The following is a 26,974-nucleotide window of genomic DNA, read 5'->3' on the forward strand; positions in this document are numbered from 1 at the left end:
TGTTTAGCCCTGTGTTTGGCAGAAGTTGATTGAAAATTTGTGAGAAAGGACTTCTAGGAAGAATACGTGAGTAAAGTGACAGCTATGTCTTTCTTATAGTGAAATCATTCAAATCAAAGAATCTTTTCTTTGAGCACATAACATAGCCTTTTCATTTTTAGCTGCAAATGACACTGAGAATAATAACAGTATTCAGTCAAGGCCCACATAGTTACAACCACGTAGCCATAACTTCTTTTGCATTCTCTCTCCATCTCTGACCCTCTATCACAGATCACTTTTTATTTTTCTAAATAATTTTTTTTTTGTTCAGACTCTCCTTCAGTGTCAGCTCTCAACAGATTGTCTTTAGAACAGCTTAGCTCAACTTCATCCTTAGAAGAGAACCTCTGCCACACTCACCACCATCCTGCTAACACCTATAAAATTCTGGGATGTCAGCTCTTTTCTCTCAGGACATTAAAGACACAAACACTTGCTCTTCTCAAGAAGTCATCGTCAGCTCAACAGTGAGGAATCTGAAGGAAACTTGCCCTTATTTTCCTTCTGCCTTTTATGCTTGTTTATTTGTTTACATAGTTAGTTTTGATAATTTTGAGGCAGGGTCTCCATAGCCTTGGCTGTCCTAGAACTCATTTTGTAAACCATGCTTGCCTTAAGGTTTGGAGTTATAGGAATAAAGATTTGTGCCATCATGCCCATCCCCTCTGCCTTTTACACTTTAAACTTTTCTTTTAGTCTGTGCTTAGGATTCATTTCCTTTTTGTTATGCTGTAGAGCTTAAGATTCCTATGCCTGCTGGATGTTATGGCTTCTTGATCTTTGAAGACCAGCTGCACTCAGGTCTCTTCTCTGGTTACTGCAGAAATGCCACATAAACTTTATATGCTAGTGTCTCTATGTCTCCGTCTCTGTCTCTGTCTCTGTCTCTGTCTCAGTCTCTCTCTGTGTCTCTGTTTCTGTCTCTCTCTCCCTCCCTCATCTCCATGGCCCCCCACCTTATTCTTTAGTCACAGTGTTTAACTCTTCACATGTTTTTGATTTATTGTCTAGTCTGGTACCATAATATGATCTTAAATCCTTCTTATTGTTCACAGATATTTTTGTTATAATTTTTATTCTTCAAAGCTCTCTCACTTTAACATATATTATTATTTTTTAATATTTTATTCCTTGAAATACATTCAAATGTATTTTATATTTTCCTAAGGATGACAACCATACCATCTTTGAACATATCTGATAACTTCAGGCAGTTCAGTGTCTGATCTGTGCTGTTTGCTGTCCCTTGGATGCTTTTGATTTCTGATAAACCTGATGACTTTTAAGTACACACTTCCCACTGATTTTTAAAAAATATAGTGATTCATTAAAATATAGGATGAAAATGACTTGATTCAGAGAGTATTGGCCCACTATTGGTCAGCTTCTGAATGATCTATCCCACATGGGATTGAAGCTACCTGAGAAATGACAAGCTGATCAAGACCTGTCTTAGAACTATAACTTCTCAGTGGCATTTATCTTTCATATATGATTAGGGCTAAATAACTTTCTCTGCAGTGAAGAAAAAGTGGGACAGGATCTTTAAGCAGTTTGGATTCATTGGAGTTGGCTTTCTGTAAGATACCTCATCATGTGTCCTAGATTCTCTTCCTCATCACAGCATACGATTAGGAAGAAGGCAGAGGTCTGTGATTATCAGAGCCAATTTGCCCTGATGTAGCATTTATTTCCTTGGTAGAACTTTAGTGCACTTAATAATGCACTATGCATGTCATGAACCATTTTTGGTTTTGCTCTTATTAGCAGTTTTGTTGCCCACCGTTGAAGACAGATGTCTCTCCAAGCACACACCCATGCTCTAATATCTAGAAAAGAATGTGTGAATCTTTCTTTGTAAGATGGCAAGAAGTATTTCAGGTTGTAGATGAATGAATGTGCTGATCAGGTAACATAAAGCTATGGGGATTTTTATAGACTGTGTGTGCTTAATGTAATCACAGCACTGGGATAAGTTAAAGAAGGAGGCAGGGGAGTCAGAGTGATGCCATATGAGATAGACTGTTACTGACTTGAAGATGAAAGACAGCCGTGAGCCAAAGAATGTAAGCAGCATCCAGAGGTTGGAAAGAACAGTGAAATAGATTCTCCCTCAGAGCCACCAGAAATGTAGCCTTGCCAAAGCCTTGGATTTAGAACAGTCCAACCTGCTGTGGATAGCTGACCACAAGTACAAAATCATACCTTTGTGCCCCATTAAGCCATTAGGTTTATAGTAACTCATAACAGTATCAATGAGATAGTAATATACCTTGACATACTAAAAAAAGAGAAATTATCTTTTTTATAAATATATATGTCTAAAACTATATAAAATATATAAAAATATAAATACTAAAAATATGACATTAAGAATGGTGTTCTTCCCATATTTCCAGGTATGCCAATCACGTAATAATATTACTCAAAACTTTAAAGGTACTATCACTCAAAAAAAAAAAAGATACTATCACTCAACATGGTAAAAAGGATATGAAGGGTTATTTTATTTGGTTTAATTTTAACAGTTTTTAACACTTATTTATGCTATTTTTACATTAATTTGAATGCAAGAAACAAAGTTTTCCAAGTAGTATGCAAATATGCTTATTCCTGGCAAAGTGATAGAAACTGAACTATTTTTTTTTTCTCCTCTTTTCTGGCTGACTTCCTCCACAGTCGTAGCTAAGAATGAAATGGAAATTTTGCTAAAAATATTATCTTGGCATTTTTAGCAAGTAGAAGCTAAATAGTTATAGCTTTGATCATTTATTGCATAGGAGTGCTTATGATGAGAGCTTTTAGGTCTGTTTAAATAACATTGCTTAATGAAATTATTCTTTAAATTAAAACCAAACTTGATCTGTTTAAAGTGTACTAAGTTCTTCAGTGTTAACACCATGTGTGTGCTCAAGGCAACTACTACCCCTGAGACTGGCTCTGAACATGTGAGGATCCTGGTGCTGGGATCCTGAGGCTCAGAAGGATGAGAGATGCTCTTCTTACAGACAACACAGGATGCTTCTTTATTCTAAAGTTTACTTGACACTCAAGAAATAGAGATATATACAGTGCTAATTTGGCAAAGATGACATCGAGAGAACTATACTTTTACTTCCACTTAGCTATGAAGCCAGCTTTCTTTCCAATATGTAACAATTTTTCCTTATTATAATATTTTTGGATCCTTTAGATACATTCTTTTCTCACAGAAGATGTCCTGATTATAGCCTTCCCTCCCTCTACTCCTCCCAGTTACTCTCCACTTTTTCACACCTCCTGATCAACTCCATCTCTTCCCCTCTCTCTTTACTAAAGAAGAAGATTCCAAGAGATAACAACCAAACATGACAAAATAATAGAAAATAAAATAAGATTTCGCAAAAGCTGTCATATCAAAGTTGGACAGGGCCACACAAGAGAATGAAAAAGTCCCAAGAAAAGGCACAAACGTCAGAGACCATCTTACTCATACATTTTGGAGTCCCATAAAAATATAAAGCTAAAATCTGTAATATATATATATATATATATATATATATATATATATATATATATATATATATATATATATCACACACACACACACACACACACACACACACACACACACACACACACACAGGACCGGTATAAACTAATGTAGGCCCTATACTTGCTATTTCAATCTCTGTAAGCTCATATCTGTCTTACTTTGTTGATTCAGAGGGCTTTATTTACCTGGAATTTTCCATCCTCTCTGACTCTTTCCCCTGCCCCAAGTGGACAAATTGCATCATGTTTATTTTTTCTTTTTATTAGATATTTTCTTTATTTATATTTCAAATGTTATACCCTTTTCTGGTCCCCCACGAAAAACCCCCTCCTCCCTCCCCACTTCCCCCTGCTCACCAACCCACCCACTTCTGCTTCCTGGCCCTGGCATTCCCCTACACTGGGCCATAGAACCTTCTCAGGACCAAGGGCCTCTGCTCCCATTGATGACCAATTAGGCTATCCTCTGCTACATATGCAGCTAGAGCCATGAGTCCCACCATGTGTACTCTTTGGTTGGTGATTTAGTCCCTGGGAGCTCTGGGGGTACTGGTTAGTTCATTTTGTTGTTCATCCTATAGGACTGCAGACCCCCTTCAGCTCCATGGTTACTTTCTCTAGCTCCTTCATTTGGGGACCCTGTGCTCCGTCCAATGGATGACTGTGAGCAGCCACTTCTGTATTTGCCAGGCCTGGCAGAGCCTCACAGGAGACAGCTATATCAGGCTCTTGTCAGCAAAATCTTGTTGGCATCTGCAATAGGGTCTGGTTGTTTATGGGATGGATCCCCAGGTGGGGCAGTCTCTGGACAGTTATTCTTTCTATCTCTGCTAAGAAATCATATTTAAAGTGGAATACATACAGCACTAAACAAATGAAATCACAAAATTTGCATGAAAGTAAATGCACTTAAATACATAGTATAAGAAAGCTCATGAAATCTCAGAAAAAACCCAAACCCTATGTTTTCTGTTATATGTCTATTCTAGCCTGTAATGTACAGACGTGTATATTTAAACAAATTTGCTTGTGGGTATAGGGTAGTATATAAATCATTGAACACATTAGGATAATAAAAAAAGTGCACACAAATTAGGAGAGAAAAGAGATACGTCCTACTTTATGCTTCATGAAAATTATTTTTATCTTTTCAGTGTCAAAGCAAAACAAGTCCTGAAAGGGGCAGTGTTCAGAAGTAATTTCATATTCTTTGGAAATGATGGGGATTACTTCACGGGGATATCTGAATTTTAAGTTATGTTTTTCATGGCTTACCTATTCCTGTGCTTTGTAAGCACTAGTAAACTTAAGTATTTTAGCAATAAAAGTAGCAGAATGTAACTATTGGTAGGATTATACTGTAATAGTCATAATTTAAAGTTATTATAAAGTCCTAGGAACACTATTTCTTAAAGCATAATACATAAGAATTTTGAAAACGCAAGAAAGCAAAATTTATTAAATATAGAAAACCATGTTCATTAAAGAACATTTTGGTTATTGATGAAATGCTCTTGAATTTATGCTTCTTGGCTTTATTTGTATCATCTCTAAAATGAAAAATAATCCATATAGTATACTTAAAAATCTCCCCTCTCTAATATTCAGTTTTAGAAAGAATATATCCATACCTAATACCTACATGTACATATGTTCATAGTACTACATTGTGGATAATGCCATGATGGGTAGAAATATCCATTTTCTCACATACTAAGTATGTCTTTTGAGATAAAAGTCAGTAACTTAGAGTGTATAAGAATAATACCTAGAGTGTATTACTAGATAATATCATCTATGTAAGGAGAGAAAGAAGGAGATATATCATGTAGTAGCGAAGGCAAAGTTCTTTAACTTTGCTACAGTTCTCCCATACCCCTGACTGTTTCACAAATCTTTTGATGGGGTTGGTGATGGTCACTGCTACAAAGTACTGCCAATACACGAAATTATTTTCTCTTTACTGACCATCTTTTTCTTCTGTTTATTCAAAAATTTGGAGACAACCTTCTATGGAAAATATGTTACTCCTGCTCATCTTGCTTGTCTGTGAAACCATTCAATAAAGATAATAATAGCTCTCAATGTATGTCTGTAGTTGCAATTAAGAGGTTTGCCAAAGGACATTTTTTGTTCTTTCTGAGTTTCTATAATATACCCTGTCTTTTAATCAAATGTTTGGCAAATATTTGCTTTAACTTACTTCTGCTGATGAATTTTTTTTTCATATAGTCATTTCAGGGAATTAATTTTAGCCCAGTACCTGAATACCTGGACAAGGAGATGAACTGCAAAGTTGCTTCATATTAAGAAGTAATGAGCTTTTAGGTTGTGAGTGGAAGGAGACCTCTATTTGTCTTGACACAAATCAGCAACACTTTTAAAAGTCAAACTTCCTTCAGGTAAAATCTCAATTTTACTATATATTGAGTGCATTTGTTTGAATAAATATCCAGCTGCTGTAAAATTTTATCTCCAAAAATGTAGAAAATTATGTGAAGTGCTTTGAAGGATATGGTATGTATTATCTCAGGTATTATATTTCATTGTCCAGTCTAAAATAGCAACAATAGTGCCAAATGAAAGAAATATCTAAGCACTTTATTTACAAAAGAGTAGATGGACTCCCACTTGCTTTATATTTTGAGTTGTCATTCACAATGCCTCAATAAAAAGGAATTTTGAAGGAGTAAGCTTTGTTCTTAAGAAGTTTCGAGTAATGAGGTTAATTAATGAGTGGGCAGTTATTATGACTACTGGAACATACTGTCATGTGAGGTAAATAGTATGCTAATGCCACCAAAGTAGAGGAGACTTATATAGCTACGAAGGAAAAATCTTCTCAAACAATATATAGCCAAAGACTTAAAGGAAAAACTATCAGAAGTAGACAGGAACATGTTTTAAATGGACAAAAGATTTTAGGTGAACCATATGGGTTTACTGATCAGTCAGAGGTAGAAGATAAAGGAAGAGAGTATTTTATTTGATCTTTTCATTTTCTGGACTTTTCAGTTCAAAATCTATCTGATATCCTTGAAGACAAATGTCCTGAGGTAATTGACTGGTGTTTGTGTTTTGATGAACCTTGAGAAGTTTAAATCATATTACAAGTGTGTAGATCTGGAAGATAAATAAGCCTAGAGGTGTTGGGCTTCTAACATGCTGATACATTTGAATATAGCCATGGACATTGTATAAAAACTATCATTGGGGGAAATGTTATTTTTTTTACTTTGATACAATTATGATTGGCAATTATATTAACTTTTCCTCTATAGGTGTCATTTTAAAAGCCTAGTATACTTTAATGATTTATGTTAGAGTGTCTCTATTAGCTTTAAAACAGCCAACTAAAGTAACACTATTTTAGATTTTTAGATTGATCTGTCCAGTTAAATAAAATCACTCTTTATTCACCGCTATCGCCACCAACACTTTTAAACTGAGCACTTTGAATTATACTTTGAAATGAAGGTGTAGGTCTGTTTTAACTTTTTACCATGTAATAAAATTTGTGATTCAAAGTTTCTTTCAAATAAATGGGCTTGGCTTGAAGACAAGTCATGTCAAACAAGAATTCCCACATTTTAAGGCCCCACAGGAATCTGTCTTAATGGAATATAAATTATGACTTTATTTTTCAGATGACGACTAAGAGCCAGGTGACTAGACTAGGCAACAGATAATATTAAATGTATATCTCCTCATCACTGACATATCTGTATCATTAACAACAGGAAAAATTCATAATTACAAATTTTAAAAGCATATATTTTCTTTCTGAATCAATTCAAATCATTCTTTTATTTGGAGCAAATTTCAGCATACACAAGTTTTAGTCGCTTTTTAAAAAAATTAATTAATTAATTAATTTTATGTATGAGTGTTCTATCCACATGTATGCCCAAATAAGAGAAGAGGGTATCAGGCCCCATTACAGATGGAGTGAGTTACCATGTGGTTGCTGGGAATTGAACTCAGGACCTAGGAAAGAGTAGCCTGTGTTCTTAACTGCGGAGCCATCTCTCAACCCCCCAAGTTTTAGTCTTTAAACTTACCATATTTGGTGATTTTAATCCTTACAGTTTTCATGAGTTTGAATATGGAATTTAAAATGGTTAACTGTTCTGTAGGAAGAGTTTATAACTTCTTTAATAATATTTCATATACATGATATATAAATTATTTTTTCTATAGACTTTTCTAATGTGGGTTACTTAACATAGTAAAGTAGAAATCTTAGTTTAGGGACATGCTGTTAATATCATAAGCATTAGTACAATTTAAAATAGTAGGTAAAAACTTAAAATTGCATATATAACCTTATAATTAAAATTGAGCCATCTTCAAAATTTACAAATTTAAATAATGTCATAAATAATATTACCTTTTAAGCTAGATGACAAAAATGTCTGTATTTTGCAATTTAAAAAAACATAGTCATATTCTAAGGTAATTTGGGTTCTAAGCCAAAGACTACTTGGGAACATTTTTAAGTTTGAGTGACTTTCTCCCAGTTGGAAAGAGCCCAAGTGAACTGAACACAGGACGTATTTTCTGTTATACAGCTCTCTCCAAGATAGTTCTTGTAGCTTGAAAATAATAAAGATTTTGCAAGCCCCAGGAGGTCTTTTTTTTTTTTTGATCCAGGAATGAAGTTACCCTGGATTTATATAACTGAAGTCTGATTTCCTCTCAGCCATTGAAATTAAAAACCCTTCCATTTATTGGTATAGAATCAGGAAAGTCCCCTAAAATTGTCAATACTTTATAATGAAGTCAGTACATGTTAGAAGTTTTGTTTCCATCTCACTACAACATGATGTAAAAAGCAAAAGCAATACAGGAAGGAACAGAAGTCACTAATTAAAATCCATTATCAAAAGTCACTTTTAGTTACTCCTTAAATCACCCTTTAAAAGTTTCTCTGAAGAAAAAAATACAGGTCTTTGTTTGTATTATAAAGTTTATTTTATTCATATACAAATATTTAGAATGTATGAATGTCTGAAAAATTACATACTTAATATTTTATCCTTTATTATCATGAAGAATTATAAAAATAAAAACAATCTTTCAAACCTGTCTTCACTTTTTAGTCCATGAATTTACCTCATAATGTTCTATAACCATGATAGCTAGAATGTTGTTTCTACCAAAAGGTATTAAAAGTCAAGAATAATTGATAGAACCTTCTGTGTGACTTCATTTGTACTGATACAGTAGACAACTTAATTGTCCATGCACCTTCATGCTACAGTAAATTTATAACATGCCTTAAAGCAAAATATATGTTTTTATTCGTAAATTTGGGTCATGTGTGCCAGATTAAGTATGTGTGCTGGGTAGAGGGCAAGGTGTCTGTGTGCAATTTTCAAATTATTTCCTTAGTGTAAAATTGAAAATATAATTTAATTTTATTCTATTGAACCATCTGAGTCAAAGGAAATAACTAAAAAATCATAAGGTGTGCAAAGTGGTCATCACTCGTGTGTCAGGGGAAAAGGAATTGAAGCAACATGTTTTTGCCATGTGTCCTTCCCAGTGTGCACACACAGAGAAGGTTATAGTCTAATGTTCACAGTGCCAGTTCTACTTTTACACATCAGGGAAAGATAAGATATCGAGGGATGTGCACTTCCTGTCTTAGCATAATTTTAAACCAGAGTTTTTTTTAAAAATAATCAGTGTGATACATCATGAATAATTTTTATACTTTTATACTTTACACTTTGTGATGACAATCAAATAGCTTACCATGTCACATCTCAGAGCACGTTGGACTGGGTAGCTTTGCTGAGAAGGCCACATCACATTGTGAGCTTTAGGGTTGATCCAGGTACCTGATAGTCTGACTGACGTTTGGTGAAATGATTTCTTGGTCAAGCCAAGGGAACCTTAAACCAGACTTCTTATACGGTTTGCTTTCTCTTTGCCTTTGTCTGCTCTCTTGCAAGGAAAAGCATATTTTTCTGCCCTCTTCCAAGGAGGTACAGGATGGATGAAAAGAAAGTTGAAGGGATAGACCTGGGAGACAAAGCATAGAGAGATTATGGATGGGCTCTGATGTGGTGTACCCACAAGTCAGTGAGGCATAAATAAGACTTCTCAATTTATATTTCAAGAGCATGCCATATTCTAAGTACTAAATTGGAATTTATTTGTTGAGTGTCAGCTGCCTCACTCAGATTTAAAACTGCTTCAAGGTTGGGAATCATGGTGTGTAACTTGAATCCCAGCACCCAGGAGGCAGAAGGTGAACCAACCTCTGAGAGTCTGAGGCAACCCGGGTCTGCATAGCCATCCCCATGCCAGTGGGGGCAGCATAGGGAGATCTTGTCTCTAAAGGAACAAACCAGCCAGCCAAACAAACAGACAAACAAACAAACAAATAGACAACTAAATAACTAGCAAAATTGCAACGGGGAATCTCAGAGAAAGGGGAAAACAAGAAGAAATTGTGATCTGCGGTGCTTTCCAGGGCTAGCTTAAGTAAGTCACCGTCTAGCCTTAACTTTCTTATTGCATGTTTTGTGCAATGAAAATTTAACAGGGTTTCATGTTTTTATGAGACTATTTGGTCAGTAAGGTAGGAGAAGTCCTACCAATTTCTAGTTCTATTGTAACAACTTCATTAACTGTACATTTCCACCCATGAAGGCAGTTTAAAAAAAATGCCTTCAATTTCATGGTACTATAAAAAATGATGGTCCTCTGAAAGTTCAATCATACACATCTGAAATACATCCTCAGAACATTTTGAGACATAACCAAGAAATGAAAAAAAATGAGACTTTTAATATGCAATAACCTGGAAAACTCAAATGCCCAAAAATCCTTCAGCTGTAAATCTCTCCTATGTTTGCAGAAGAAAATAGATGTTCCAACACTTTGACATCAGCACCGTTACCCAATAACCAAATCAAATACTTGAATGATTTTAGGTTTTCCTCAGCCAGTAGATTTGATGATGCACTCACAGTTTTTGTGTGTGGCTGTGAAGTGTATGTAGTCTGATTTTTCTCTTCCATGGCTGCTCTCTAAGTGTGTAATATTATTCAAATAAAGGTGTGTGTTATGAGCCCAAGAGAGCTGAGAGGGGGGAAAAGAGCTAAGAAAGAAATAAGGATGATAGAGACTTTAAAAGATGAAACAAATGCTAAGAGTTTCTGCAGGTCACAGCATGAGCAGGTTGCTCTCATATATTTTGTAATATAGGCATTTTTCAGCTAGTTGGAGCAGGGAGCCCATGTATTTAAAAAATAAACCAGTGAAAGTCAAACTAGTATAATTTAGAATGCATAGTTTGAAGTATAATACTTTTGAGTTGTTAGAAATATACCACAGTGTCATGTTCTCAGTCAGGTTAATGTTATTTAGCTATAAATGGATTGGCAGAATAATAATGACCCTCACAGATTACACAACTTTCTGAGCATGCATGTCCATGGAAATCTGTGCTCACTCACCTCTTGTATTTCTTTTCTACCTAATATTTTCAGAGCATAGCCAACTCAATATTCTGTTTTGCCCGGCTTCCCTCAACTGTCTACTGCTCTACAGTCCTCTCCTTTTCAGTACCTTCCTGTCCTCCACATTCTTTTATGGCAGTGAACATCTCTCTCACTTTTTCTAACAAGAAACACACACTGCAGGTCAGCAGCGGGGGTCACCTTCACGCTCGCGTCACAGGTCAAGCAAAGATCACTTACATTTTTCAGTAGGTCACTTCTTCTCACTGGGTGGGATGTGACCTTTTTCCTGTTCATAGAAAAGAAACCATCCCAGATGTTCACCACCCCTTCTCCTGCTCTCTGTTTTCTTCTATTCTTTCCTTGGTTGATGCCAAGCATGCAAACTGAGACTAATCATTCTAGCTATCTTGCTAAGATTTTAGAAAGTGGTGTTTAGTTCTATATAATGCTTTTAAAACATAAGACAAAAACACACAATACTGAAAGAGCATAAAATTTAGGGCATGGGTCCTCATTTTTATCTTAAATGTATAATTCTGTAATTTCTTTCAGGTGTTTTGTTGTTTTGTAAAAACATATTTTGAAATGTCATTTATGTGCATTTAGCTCTATATCCATGTGGACAGCATTAGCAACATTTATTTGATGCAGTTGTTTTGTTAACTATTTCCTGAGTGGCTAGTGTCAGCTGCTTCTTGACTAACCATCACTGATGGCTTTCATCTTTTGAGATCTTTCAGGTTTCCTCACTGATTCCAATACAACCAACTTTATAGGGAAGGGGGGTATGGCACTAGTTAAAGACACATAGATAATTTTCATATTTGAATGTGGGAGTGATTAATACAGGAGTTATCTATCTAATCTTTCTGAAGATCAGCCCATGCTGAGAGGTTACATGTTTCATAGTCCAAGAGCATGACCTTAAACACCAGACACTATTCATGACCTGGTGGGAGATGAGTAGAGCAAGCATTATAAGAATGGCTTCTCTCTGTGGTACTTACACTATAGCTTACACTATAGAGGGAAAGTAGGGATAGACTTCCTCTGGAAAGGGGACAAGGGCTTGTTCTGCAGCACAGGCTACCGTGAACACTCTGCACTGCTCAATTTCATTTATATGTTTTAGTGACATTTTCAAAGATTTTAATTTTTAAATAACTCTTACATTTCCCATCTTTTTTTATATTCCAAGGTTTTTTTTTTTTTTTTTGAGTCCTGGAGTTGGAACAAAATAATACATCACGAATCAAGGAAACCTGGCAAAACTATGCTCCACCCTTTTTTTCCACACCTACTTTATTACCGAACATTCATATCCTATAAAATTCCATAACTAGCATGACTTTCAAAACGGGTTACTGTCTAGCTTTATTTTTTATTTTAGATGAATAAGCTAGTAAATTGAAATCACATTTCTCTTGTAATGATCTACTTCTTTACAAAGAAGTTTTATTTATTACACAGACAATGTTATTTAAAATATCAATGATTCATAAGTAAAATAGCTCTACTTGACCTGATAAATTAATTTAGGTTAGTATTTTAATAATTGTTATAAGATGAGGTAATCGATAAAACAGGAAACTAATAGCTCTAATGAGTTTTACCAACGCTCATGCAGAGTTTACTTAAGCTATCCTTAAGTGTACATACTACTACAGAAACAAGTAAGGAATTCTGTGTATGTTTGTTCTCCAATATCTATTATTGTCTTTTGACACCATAAGTCACTGGGTAGGAACACGTTCTGAGTTTTGTAGGCCTGTAAAATTTTGTGTCACTGAAATTATTTCTCTATCAAAACATTAAAATTATTGTGTTACTATATTGCTAAAAATCCTTTGTGCAATCAAGGCTTTATATGTTGAATATTACAGTATTTATTTTTTTTCAAGGTGTTGTTACAATACTTCTTGGAGCCCCTAAAGTTTTCATGAGCTCTACCTATTATAGCTAACTAGTTCTGATTTCAAGCCTTTGCATTTATATATCTGCTTATGTGGTCCTCTGTACAGAGTAATTCATAAATATTAATTCATACTGTTAATGGTAAAGAACATTTCGAGAACTACTTACCTGGTATTTTTCATGATGCTAAGGTATGGAAATGTATTTGACTTGATTTCACAGTCAACATATGCTTTTAGATTAGTACCAATGACAGTTCCAGCCAAACACATGGAATTACAGAAGCAATATAAATATGGGAAAGGTTTTAAACATATAGTTGTTTCTAGGAACATAAGAAATCATTATTCTGGGTTTTCCAGTGGGAAATACTGTGTGTATGGGGAGTGTGTGTGGTGTCAATGAATTTAACTGACTCCTAAGAAACTGGAAATAATGCAACAATATTACCTAGAATGGTGGCATGTCTAGAGATAGATGCCTGGTTATTTTACTGAGGAAGACTGCGCTGCTGTTTGGCTCAGACTTCTCCATAACTTCCTCCTCCCTTGTTTTCTTGGCCAAGCCATGTTACCAAATGTCATCCACACCTCTATGATTTTCTAATTTCCTGCAGGAGTTTTGCTATTTCTCGTGCCATTTCATGATAGGAAAATAGCTTCTTCCATTCATCAGATGAGGTAATTCTCTCTACTATTCATATTTAAATATGAGTTTTGCATAGCAATGATATTAAACAGGAAAAATCATCTTCTTTTGAAAACTATTTTTTAAATTTCGCTTGAAACACTTTACTATAACAATTTTTTCAACATAATATTTTTTATTGATTTTTCTGTGAATTTCACATCACATATCCATATCATACTCACTTCCCTGTCTTTCCATGTCCAACTTGGGACCTCCAACCCCAACAGAACCACAACCAAAAGAAAAAAATAAAACAAAAACAAGTCCAATATGAGTTATCAGTATATTCACTTGAGTGTGGTGAAACTCTCAGTGGCTGTTCTTTAAATAGAACAGAGTCTTTCCCTTCCTGCATCCCCACTGGAAGTCCATGCAGTGTTTACTGAAGCTAACCTTAAGTATACATACTACTACAGAAACAATCAACTGTGGAGTAGTAACTTCAGCATCCTGATCATACTTTTTAAACGTTCTACTCTAAGACTTCCTGCTCATGCTCTTGATTTTAGAAAGGGAAGGTTGGGGTCTGAGTAGGGGCTTGTCAGTGGAGCTTTCATTTCCATTCTTCTCAACTGTGCATGTGCAGTCATTGATAGCATTGCCAAAGCCTTCCTTGCTTTTTACATTCAGTGGGGCCACAGGTCATGGACCTCTACACAGTTTCTAGTGACATCACAAACCAAGAACACAACCTCTGTCTACCGTAGGACCATGGATACATACAAGACCCGTGGAGGAACTACAGACGACAAACATGAACATGGGCTCAGGTGGCAATGCTGGCTACTCACATCAACAAGGCCCTTGACAGCAACACTGCCCACTGAATATCATTATGAGCTCATCTTGCAACATAGAGCACAGATATCACCATGGTATTCAATGACAACACTGGTCATAGACATCAACACAGACCTCAGCTCCAGTAGTACCCACCCAGTCATGACCCTCAGAGGCAGCACAAACCTGGATATCACCATAGCCCCAGGTGACAGCACAGGCCATTCACATCAATATAGTCCCCAGTGGCAGCAAGCCCTCAGACATTGATCAGAATTCAAACCACATCATATGCTTCCTTTTGCTGTTAGGTGGTGACACAGGCCGCAGACATCAACCCAGTTCCCAGCTGTAACAGGACTACTCATGAATTTCCTTCTGTGGCATCACCGACCACCATGGTCTTTTGAGAAGGTTCAGCCCAGAAAGGCTGCTGTCCAACACACTGCTGGTCCCAATGTGCAAAGATATGTCCTATGATCTACCTCAGTCCTCTCTTGCAACTGTCACTGCCCTCACAAGTCTACTCCAGTTTTACCTCTGCACCACTCTTCTCACCCACGCTTCCTACCTCTCTCTATATATATTTGTATTACGGAGTGGTGCTGGGTCAGGCTGTGCAGCTTTTGCATCTCCTATATCAGGAGGAGCACAGAGCGGTTGGCCTGGGTCCTGTGGTAGCACAAAATAAGATCCTGAACAGTTCCTCTGCATATAAATGCAGTAAATATATATTTTTTTAAATTTCAAGCTTTCTTTGCAGTTAATGATTAAGTACTCCATCATCTTTCCTAGCTTGGTGAGTCCAAAGGTCTGTACCTAAATCACATTTTATCATAACTTGTATTACCAACTTAAAATATGATTTTAGACATTATATCATTTCCTTAAATTATATACAACTTAACTGTGAGACTGTAAATATCTAGTCTTCAACCTGATCAGAGACCTGAGAAGGATACATGTAACTTGACTAAATAGGAAGTGCAGAGCAAGAAGCTTACAAAGTATAGAAATGACAGGTTGCTAGCTACCTTGGTTAGCCAAGGTTTCTCTGCGACTTTGTAGCATCATCTTCAGCCTTTTGACCCACATTGACTTTTCTATAAAGCAGGAATGATGAAGGACTGCCTACCTTGTCTTGTCAAAACCATTCAGTGGACTTTTCTGCAACCTTTTTGTCCAGTTTGTATAGCATGCCGTCTGCAATTGAGGCAAGGGCAGTTTCCTGCCCACTGGGTAGCTTGCCACATATTAAGAAAACTCTAAATGGAGGTTCTGCAATACTCATCATCTTCTTTGAAGTAGAATTGACATGCTGCCAGGAGCAGAGGTCTCATTGTCCCGAAAAGCCTAATGTTAATATGACATGTCTAAATGTCATATTCTTTAGATCTCTGAGAATTTGAAGACCATCTTTCTATATGTAGTATATCTGAATAGACAAACATTTATTTCTAGCTATTTACTGTCTGTCCAACCTAGCAAACATGTTTCTGTAATTAATTAAAGTAGTGTCTAACAAAAACATAAGTGTGTTTACTAATTACTAACTTGCATTTCTTAATTATCTCAAAGGGTTAGTAATAGCAGATTTCAAAAGGACTAGAACTTCACATCACATTTGTAAGAGAGTTGTTTAGGTACAAAAACTTAAATAAGAGTTGAAACATATATGGATAGTATATTGTAGCAAAATATAATCCTGAATCCATATCAATATACAAAGTCCATACCAAATACAATATATTTGGCTTGTTAATGCTCTTTAGTCTAGAAGTAGATTTAGTCAGTTACCTTTTATCTTATCATTACTATAATCTTAGGTCTGGATAGATCAACAATTTTAACTTTTGTTTTATATATATATTATTTATATGTCATGAATGTAGCCTAGTGTTTCAGGAGGTCTCCCCCAGTCATTTTAATTTTTATTAATTTTGATAAAATGTATAGCTTTTCTTTAGCTCTTAAAACAAAGACAAAACCTCTCCCCCAACACAACACAACACATTTCTCTCTTCTACTTCTGAGGTTATTATACATTAATGCTGACTCATCACTTCTTTTTAAAAATTAGTGCATTTTAGTGGCTGACATTTTACATTCACACTGACATTTTAAAAAGTTAAAGTCAATAAAGCATTAGTTAAACTATCTTTGGGAGATCCTATATTCCCCGTATATTCAAAGAATGTTTCCTTTAAAGTCCTGTTATATGTCTCTTCAATTGTTTGTGCTGGAGGATTGTGCGATATGCCAATAACATCTTTTATACCACCCTGTCTACAATATTGTTTATTCTTGTATATACATATGTCAAAGCATCATCAGCTTCAATTGATCAGGCATCTCCAGGATTGTTATTACCTCTAAAATATGTGCAATAATAGAATCATCCTTTTCAAAAGTCAAGGCAAAAGCCAGTTTCAATTCTAAAACATGCATCAACTTTGTGATGTATTAAACTATGTATATATTTTAAAATTTCAAACTGGACATAATGAAATACATAAGCTATTGTATGATATTCTTCAAAGATGACTCTATTAAACTGGATCTGTATTTTTTAACTCAGTATGTTGTATTTCTTTGGGTTGCCACTACAGTTCTTCACCTTTGTAAATATACATATTTATTTATTTATCGATCTATCTATCTATTTATTTAATTTACATTTCAAATGTTATCCCCTTTCCTGGTTTTCCCTCTGCAAACCCTCTAGCCCATCCACCCTTACCCTGCTTCTATGAGGGTGCTTCCTGTCCCACCCACTCTTGCCTCATTGCCCTAGTATTCCTCTACACTGAGGCAAATCGAGCTTTCGTGGGACCAAGGGCCTCCCCTCCCATGGATGCCCGATAAGGCCCCTTCAGCTCCTTCAGTCCTTCCCCTCACTCTTCCACTGGGGTCCTGGAACTACCTTATTTTTGCTGTTGTTGTAGGATCCAGATTATATTCTTTTGAAGATTCTTACTTTTGATGTAAAGAGTCCCCTAATATCTATTTTATGTCCTCCAATGTAGCACTTAATTACTTAGTCTTTTCCTTTCATATCTGCTTTTTTCTGATCTTGCCTAAAGAAGATATATAAAATTATAATTGTACTAAAAATAACTACATACATGCAATATTTTATTATTCTTTAATTTTTTTTTCCAGTCTAGTCATTATCTCCTCCCGGTCTGCCATCAGACTGTTCCTCATCCCATTCCTCCTCCCCAGTCTCCAAGATGATATCCCTAGCCCACCCCCACCCCACTTCCTGGGGCCTCAAGTCTCTTGAGGGTTAGGTACATATTCTCTCAGTGAGTCCAGACCAGGTAGTCCTCTTCTGTGCATGTGTCAGGGGCCTCATATCAGGTGATATATACTACCTGATTGGTGGCTCAGTTTCTTTTTGAATGTCTTACACTGTATGTAAGTGATATGATATAAAACCATAAGGGATCCAAATGAATTTTCATTGAATTTTCCATCCTTTAACACAATATATATATAATCTCTAACTCTTTCTGTAAGGACTTCTGAAATCTCTTACCGAATCCATTAATTTTTTTTCCCACCATTTCCTCTTAACTGTATCTGGAGGAGCCTAGTTTCTCTGCAGATCAGAAAGGGTGTTGTGCTGGGTGTTGGCTCCTTGATTTACTGCACTCCTATAGGCCAACCTCACTGCCCAGCTCTGGGTAGGTGCAGGCTTTTACCTGTGTGGATAAGAATTGGGATGTAAATTTCTCAAGAACCTCCTATCTCTCCTTCTATCCCACTACCTCTTCTGTCTCTGGGCTTTTCAGGCTTTTCAGTTGGGCATATATAGTTTTGCCACAGGCCCAGGCTTCTCAGTCCCTCTCTCTTGCCTAGGAAGTGCACTTAGGCTCCTATTCATTCTATCTTAAAAGGAACCACTTTTTACCTGGCTAGAAAATTGCTCATAGCTAGTTAACCCTCCTCAGTTTCACAGGTCCATCATCCTCCAAGTACTGGCAGGCAAACCTCACACTCTTGACTGTTTCCCAGAGTTCCTCTCTCACTGATGAATATCCCACTTTCAAATCTTGCCTCAGCTTATTTTCCATCAGGTTTTTCTTTTCAGGATCATATGTGTTTATTATTAGTATGGACATATTTAATTTCCCTTTTTCTTTTGAGACACGATCTTGTCATGTAGCTTAGGCAAGTTTTGAACTTGAAATCCTCCTACTGCAGCCTACCAAGTGTTGGGATTGCAGTAATTAGTGCTTGCACTTCCACACAGTATCCAAGAAATTATCTCTGCAACACACATTTCTAAATCTTACTCATAACTCTTTGCCACTTCTCTATCTCCTTCTTTCTTCCCTGTCAAGGTAAAGTTGATGTTTTTTCCTTCTAAATACCATCATTTCACAGTCAAAAACTCAACAAATTTCCTTTATTTTGTGACATTGTTTATTTTCCCTTCTACCTTTTATAAGTCCTCATCTAGGAAATAAGGGGAATGAAACACTTTTTATTGAGCTCTGGATGAATCCAAGGCTTATTCAGAGGCTCTGGAGATAGGACAAAATGAACCTAGCTTTGTGTCCTTGCTTCAAGGTGGGTTTGGTTAAGACTAGTCCAGGGTTGAGTCCTGGGCCTTAAAGGAATAAACATTTTGCATCTTCGGAATTTGGTTTTTCCCTTTGAAGAGACTGGAGTATCAGTTCCCAAAGCTGTTATATGCTTGAGAGATTTCTGAGTAAAACATTGATTGGTAGTGTTCTGCTAACTCCTTTCCATTTTATGATAAATTCTACTCACTTTATCCCATTTCCTTCCTGCAAATAGAGTACAAGACATAGTAAATCTTAATCTCCATGCTTGGAATAAAATATCTTCTCCAAGAATTTTTGGCATCAGTTTTTATCTTTATCTTTTATCTCCTGACCCTCTTCATCAGGACCCTGTCTGGAAGAACAAACAACATTCTGGTCCATGTCACATTTAATCTGTTGCACTCTGAGGGAAACACTTAATAGTTTAACTCAAGTCTTCTTCCTAAATTATGTTTTTCATATTTTCTTGACTTGCTTTACTGAAGGCATTGCCTTTCAATGGGGTGTCCTCTCCTCAATGGACTAAAGTGCTTTCTTTGAACATAGAGATCAGTGTTCCCACAGGAAGAGTGGTGAACAAAGTGTAACACCTTTTGTTAGGTTAATATCTATAATTTGTTCTTCACACAAACTCTATTCACTCTTGTCAGCTTTCCTATACCATGCCAACCTTTTAAAGTGCTTATGGTTATATTTTCTTACAGAATAATAGCTTCTTGGAAACATACTTATAGAAAGTATTTCATAATCACTTCAAAACATTTGACATTCTCATACAAAAGAAAAGAAGGTGTCTGGGAGGGGGATAGGCTGGCTATATACTCTTCCCTTGCATTGTCTTATTCTTGATCTCATGGCCAAATATAATTCTAACTTGTCTGTGATTTACTCTGTTTTAAGTCAAGAAGGAGGTGAACCTTTCTTTCAAAGGCAGGGTAGAACTGCACTCATGAATCATTAGAGGGTGGAAATTTTACCACACTGTATGTTATAGCCTCATTTCTATGAAGATATTTGACTTGAGGGGGAAAAAAAGACTATTTGAAACTATGTTCCATAATGCCAATAACTACAATAGTAAAATGTAGACCACCAATGATTTATACATGCCTGTTCTTTATAAGAATTGCAAATATTTTCTGTTTTCACTGCTGTATATTCTTTACAGCCCTTTGTTGGTGTGGTTGGTCTTCAATTGCATAATTCCAGGGGTTTTCTAGTTTACTATCTTTAATAGGGGGCAGAAGTAATAAGAAAGGCTAGCAGTGATAGATTCACCTGGATCCTCTATGGATGAGTTCAGAAAATGCATATTCAGTATCTACTGATTGTCTGTGGATGGTATATATGTGTGTATAGACACGGACTCTCTGGGAAATGAACCAAAAAAAGAAACTGGTGACTTCCATGGTATATAAAAACTATGGCATAATATGGTCTGTAAAAATTGTGGGTATTCACGTTTCCCTTAAAGAAACAATAGAGAAGAAAGACCATCTGTGATGTGGATTTTAGGAGGTCTATGGTAATATAAAAATGGGGGGATAAACAATGAAACACCAGTCTGTGAGTCTTTCAGGCCTGATGACAGGTCTTAGCTTGGCCTGATTTCTTGATGTGTTACTTGTCTCTGTAATAAGTTATTTCTTTTTCTTATTTACTAGTTTGCCAATTATCAGAATTGCTAAATATTCTTACAAATTGATTGGTGGATAATGGAGAATTTATAAAGAAACCATAGGTATACAGTATCTTCCATGGCTATAATCCACATTAATAATTTGGATAATACAGCTATTATCTAAAATATAGCAAGAAACCAATAAAGAGATTTGTGATTTTATTCAGTAAGGACAAACTCTGAGAACAAGAACATACAGATAGGGCAGTGAGAGGATCAGGCACCCCACCATGGGTGCTGGAAAGAGCAAATTACTATTATGTACCTACAGGCTGGGATATTTATTTTTTAGAAAGAGAGAGAAGTTACCTTGTCTGTCATCTCTGTCGTGTTCCTAATCGCTTCAAATTGTTTCATAAGCCCTAGAGCTTATAGAATAAAGTGAGTATGATATAAAAGTGTATCTTTTGGGAGCAGTTCCATCTCTGATAATAGCTAAAATGAACTGAAATATTTTGAGGTGTAGTACAAAATGGTTCTTTTGACAAATGACAGCTTAAAGTTGGCAATTTTTATCATATCTTCTAAAATTTTATAATTCTGAAAAAACCCAGCTCATTTGATAGACTTAATTTTATTAAACATTTTCTTTAAAACATATAATAATAATTTTAAAGAAAATTTTATGCATAATAAAGATTAATTTTGTTTATAAGAGTTGAAGGCATAATTATTTAATTATCAGTAAAATATGTATATGCTAACATAAAAGTTTGTGTATATTGATTGATGTTTAAGATTTCAAATGTTACTGTCAGAAATACATTTGTGTTTATCTCTCCTCCTTCTGTTCCTGGACTGTAGCCCAGGTAATCAGCTATTCAGAAGCCACTATTTGGGGAAGGAGAGTTGATAACAAGGAATTAAATTTATTTGAAATCTAGAATTTTAGGAATACAGATCTCAAAATGCCATCTCAGTTAATTAAGGACACAAGTGGGTCTAATAAGGGGGGGGGATGATTAGACTAAGAAAAGCAAGGGTACATCCTGAATGGGATCTTTCTCACTCTTGCATGTCTTTGTTTTCCTCCCATCACCATGAACTTCCACCTTTTGAACCAGTTCCTGTCTGTTTTTATGAGTTAAACCACACAACAATTTAAAGGTTAGATCTGAGCTGACAGAGTGAGCTAAGACCGTGAAGAAAGGTTATGTATAACAATGATACACTAACTAGTTAGGCAAAACTTCTGTTTAGAATTGACAATGTTACTTAAAAGAAAAGGGATATTTCAAGAGATTTGGAAATGTATCAGAGAGAAAACGAACTTAATACTACCAAACTCATCTCCTCAAAGGAGTGGCCTTATATTCATAAACTATATGTTTTTATTAACTCCAGTTTCTATATTTGAAATTCCCAAACACAATGTTACAATAGTCTAAAGAACTCTGACAAATATTCTACTCTTTTCCCTTAAACAATATACTTTACATGAATAATGAAGTCTTACTTTCCATATTTTTAAAGCATCTATGCATCATTTTAATTCAAAACAAATGTGTTAATAGAATACACAGAAAAGTGTCATGGTTTGAATTAGAAAAAAATTGTTTTTTGCTTACTAAAATACAATATGAAAGGAGTTACCAAGCATGAAGATACAGTATTAAATACCTTATAAACAGGAAGAAAGAAGCAAGTTGGTCATTATTCTTAGGTGTGTATGTTTCCTTTTGATTTGTCAGTCTGGGGTTATTTGTTTCTTGTGTGTTCTTGGGTATGGTTAATCTCTGAACGTTGGAGCTTTCCTTCAAGTGCCTTCTGTAGGACTGGAAGGCCCACAAAAAAGAAACTATGGTAGAAATAAGATTGAAAGCTCAAGGAGTCATGTGGTGGTGAGAGGAAAATGTTCAGTTCCCCAAATAAATGGAGTGTTTGATTTGCTTCTTGAGACTCAGAATGTTGAAGAGTGTCTGATAAATTACAAGCCTGTTTGTGCAGGGTATCTATCTGCACATACTTTTTGAATTATATTTTGAGGCTGAAATCACTGCACCTTTCAAATAAAGATTAAGTTGTACTATAGTTTTCTCTAAACATCTAGAGACAAATTTTATCCAGAACACCCAGTGACCATTTCTGTCAGTATTCCAAAAGAATTCCTTACCAGATGAAGGAGAAGAATATCAGCTCAGAGCCCATGAATATTTTCAACAAAATTATAGTAGAAAATTATCCTCATTTAAAAAGGGAGCTACCTATAAATTTACAAAAGCATACAGAACATCAATTAAACAGTATCAGAAATTTCCCTAGACACATAAAAATCAAAACACTCAATATAAGGCACAAAGTAAATATATTACAATTTGTAAGGGGAAAATACAAAGTAACATATAATGTCATAACTATTAGAACAACACCTGATTGTTCAATGAAGATTCTAAAAGACTGAAGGGCATAGGAAAATATACTACAAATTATAAAAGACCATAAATGTTAGCACAGACTAGTATACCAAGCAAAACTTTCAATCACAGTAGATGAAAATAAATACACTCCATGATAAAAGCAGATTTAAACAATATCTATCTACAAATACAGCCTTATAGGAGGTTCTAGGAAAAAATAGTTCCAACATAAAAAGGCTAGTCATGATCAAGAAAACACAAGGAGAAAATAATCCCAGACTGACAAATCAAAAGGAAACACACACACACTACAGTAAAAGTAATACAAAAGAATAAAACATCACTCTTTAATAACTTTCAACATCATTAGCCTTAATTTTCTAATTAAAATACAGGAACAAAATGGGTTAAAAATGAGGTTCAGTCCTTCTGTTGCATCTAAGAAACACACCTTAACAACAAAATAAACATCATTTCTGAATTAAAAGATGGAAATCTAAACAAATGGGTCAAAGAAAAAAGCTGGTATAATCCTTTTAATATATGACAAAGTAGACATCAAGGCAAAACTATCCATAAGAGATAAGGAACAACACCACATACTCATCAAAGAAAAGTCAGTCAAGAGAACATTGCAGTTCTTAAAGTGTGTTCACCAAACAACAAAAAAGCACTCACCTTTGTAAACAAAACATGGCTACAGTTTAAGTTACATATTGAACTTCACACCCTGATAGTGATAGACTTTAGGAACCCACTCTTGCCAATAGACAGCTCACTTATACAAAAACTAAACCAAAAATTGCCAAAGCTAACTCATGGTATAAACAAAATTAACAGACAGGTACTTATGGAATATTTCACTTAAACACAAAATAATATATCATTTTCTTAGCACTGCATGGAACTTTCTTCAAAACTGACCCCATATTTGGCTACAAAGCAAGTCTCAACAGATGAAATAAAATTGAAATAACACCTTACATACTCTTGGGCTACCACAGATTAAAAACTGGATGTGAATAACAACAGAAACAGAAAGTATACAAACACATGGAAACTGCTGAATGAAAAATTGTTAAAGACAGAAATTAAAGTAGAAATTAAAGACTTTCTACAACAGAATAAAAGTGAATGCACAACATACCAAAATATAATACAGAGTGAAAGTAATTCTAAGAAGCAAGTTCAAAACACTAAATGTCCACCTAAACTGGAAAAAAATTATAATGCAATTTAATAGCACACCTGAAAGCTTTACAACAAACAAAAGTAATTACACCCCAAATCTGTAGACAGCAAAACAGACAAACTCATAGATGAAATCAATAAAATAGAAGCTGTGAAAATGACACAAAGAATCAATGAAACAAATAGCTGATTCTTTGAGAAAATTAATTAGGTTAAGCACTAGTGAAATACAGAGAATCATAAGGGCATATTTTAATAAACTTTACTCTACCAAATTGGAAAATCTATAAGAAATGGAAATATTTCTTGGCATATACCAACTACCAAAGTTAAATCGAGATCAGAGAAATGATTTTAACATGCTTATAAACCCCAGTGCAATAGAAGTAGTCATTAAAAGTTCTAGAGATATTAGGGATACAAGGGAATACATCAACATAATATAGGTAATTTATAGTAAGCCCACAGAAAATATCAACTTGAATGAAGAAAGACTCAAAACAATTCCATTAAAATCAGGAACAAGACAAAGTTGTTCACTCCCTCAATACCTATCAGTATAATACTTAAAGTCTTATCTAGAACAATAAGACAACTGAAAGAGATCAAGGGGATACAAATTAGAAAGAAAGAAGCTAAATTATTTTTTCATTGTAGATGACTTGGTTGTATATATAAGTGACCCTAAAAATTCTACTGGGAAATGCCTACAATTATTAAACATTTTCATTGAAGTCATTGGGTACATAATTAAATTTTAGTATATCACTAGCCCTTCTATAAATAAATGGCGAATTAATTGAAAAAGACACCAGGGATAGAATACCTTTTACTATAGTCTGCAATATTATAAAATAACTTGTGGAAGCTCTAATCAAGCAAGTGAAAGAATTGCATGATAATAATGGTTAAGATGTTGAAAATAGAAACTGCAGAAGATATCAGAAGAAGGAAGGCTCTCCTATGATCTTGGATCAATAAGATTAATAAAGTCAAAATAGTCATTCTACTAAAAGTAATCTCTATATTCAATGTTATCCCCATCAAAACTCCAGGATGGTTCCACACCTTGAAAGGACAGTTTTCAGATTCATTTGAAAACACGCACACACACACACACACACACACACACACACACACACAGACATAGCCAAACATACATGCACATACTCACATTCAAAATGAACACAGGAGAGCTAATAGAATTTGGAATAATAAAGTAATTTCTGGAGGTATCTTCATCCCAGATTTCATGTTGTAATATAGAGCAATACTAATAAAAACAGAGTAGAATTGGGACAAAAACAGATCTATCTCTCAATAAATTTGAATGGAAGACAGAGATTTAAATTAATACACTTAAGAGAAGCTGATTTTTGGTAAAGAAACCAGAAAAGGAACCAATGTTACCACCAGCACCAACAAAACCCTACCTTCTTCAACCAACCGTGCTGGTCAAACTATATCATGGCATGTAAAACAATCCAAAGAATTCTGCACATATAATCCCACCCCAAACTCAACTCCAGATGGATGGAAGACCTCCTCATAGAACTGGGTTCACTGAACCTGACAGAATAGAACAAGGGGGATAGCTTGCAACTCACAGGCACAAGAAAAGACGTTTTTGAACAGAACATAATTATCGATACACTTACTAAGCTTAACAATTAATTAATGGGACCTTATGAAACTAAAAATCTTCTACAAGGCAAGGATTATGTAATTTGGGCAAAGTAGCATTCTACAGAATTATAAAATGTTTCAACTGTCTACCACATGTCTAATAGTGTTCTAATATACAAAACATGAAAGAACTAAAAAAACCAATATATATTAAGAAAAGAAATAACCCTATTTAAAATGGGGTACAGGCCTACACAGAGAATTCTCAAAAGAAGATATACAAATTGCCAAGCCATACTTAAAGAGGTTAATAGCAAGCCTCCATTACTGAAGACAATGCTGACACAAAGCCTTGAACACAGACAAAGTCTAGTTGGTGTCCAAATAGAGACTTCAGCCCTACACTGATATAAATTGAAGACCAGTCCATGAGGTGAAATTCATACCCTATACTGCTATGCTTTATGACCAAAAACCTGAGACTAGATAGCCTAGCAACCCAGTAAAATAGATCATTGTTCTAAAACAATCACAAAATGCAACAATAAAAATGACTCCTAACGTCACACTCTGCTAATTTCATAGATCATTGTCTTGCTTAGCCGTCATCTTAGATGCTTCTTTCTTCAGCAGATGAGAATGAGCACAGAGACCCACAGCCAGACAATATTCAGAATAGGAGACACCTTGGAACAATCTATAAAATTGATACATTTATCAAATCCCTCCACTCAGAGTTCGGGGAATACTGTGAAAAATGAGGTAGAATGAGTATCAGAGCAAAAGGGGATGGAGGACTCCAAGAAATCCAAACTCTCTATGTAACAAGTTTGATATATATATATATATATATATATATATATATATATATATATATATATATATATACTCACTAAGACTAAGGCAGCATGCATAGAATGTGAATGAATCCTCAGCAGATAGGGACAGAGAGCTGAATAAGAAGTAGACACGAGCCTCCCTTTCCTAACCCTAAAGCAATCTCCAATTGATAACCACTTGCAAATGAAAATTTACTAGGGAATCAAACTACTCTTAAGGCTAGATCACATCCACAGCGGAAAATGGCGGACAGGAAATGAACAC

The 26,974-nt window shown here is 35.2% G+C and overlaps 1 protein-coding gene and 1 long non-coding RNA gene across 4 annotated transcripts in view; one reads left to right on the forward strand and one right to left on the reverse strand.

Moving 5' to 3' along the window:
• Gm34408 overlaps nucleotides 1–14,477 on the reverse strand; it is a 28,294-nt gene extending 13,817 nt beyond the window's left edge. For 2 of the 3 annotated variants that reach the window (XR_001780601.2, XR_872688.2), the window contains exons 1-2: nucleotides 14,382–14,440; nucleotides 9,337–9,606 (exon numbers count right to left, since the gene is read on the reverse strand). This is a non-coding gene — a long non-coding RNA (predicted gene, 34408). The other variant, XR_003950116.1, reaches the window with a different exon arrangement.
• Agmo (alkylglycerol monooxygenase) overlaps nucleotides 1–26,974 on the forward strand; it is a 340,294-nt gene that overhangs the window by 218,916 nt on the left and 94,404 nt on the right. The gene's annotated exons all lie outside the window — the stretch shown is intronic.

Source organism: Mus musculus, chromosome 12, assembly GCF_000001635.26.
Source record: "Mus musculus strain C57BL/6J chromosome 12, GRCm38.p6 C57BL/6J".
Classification (NCBI taxonomy): Eukaryota; Metazoa; Chordata; class Mammalia; order Rodentia; family Muridae; genus Mus; species Mus musculus.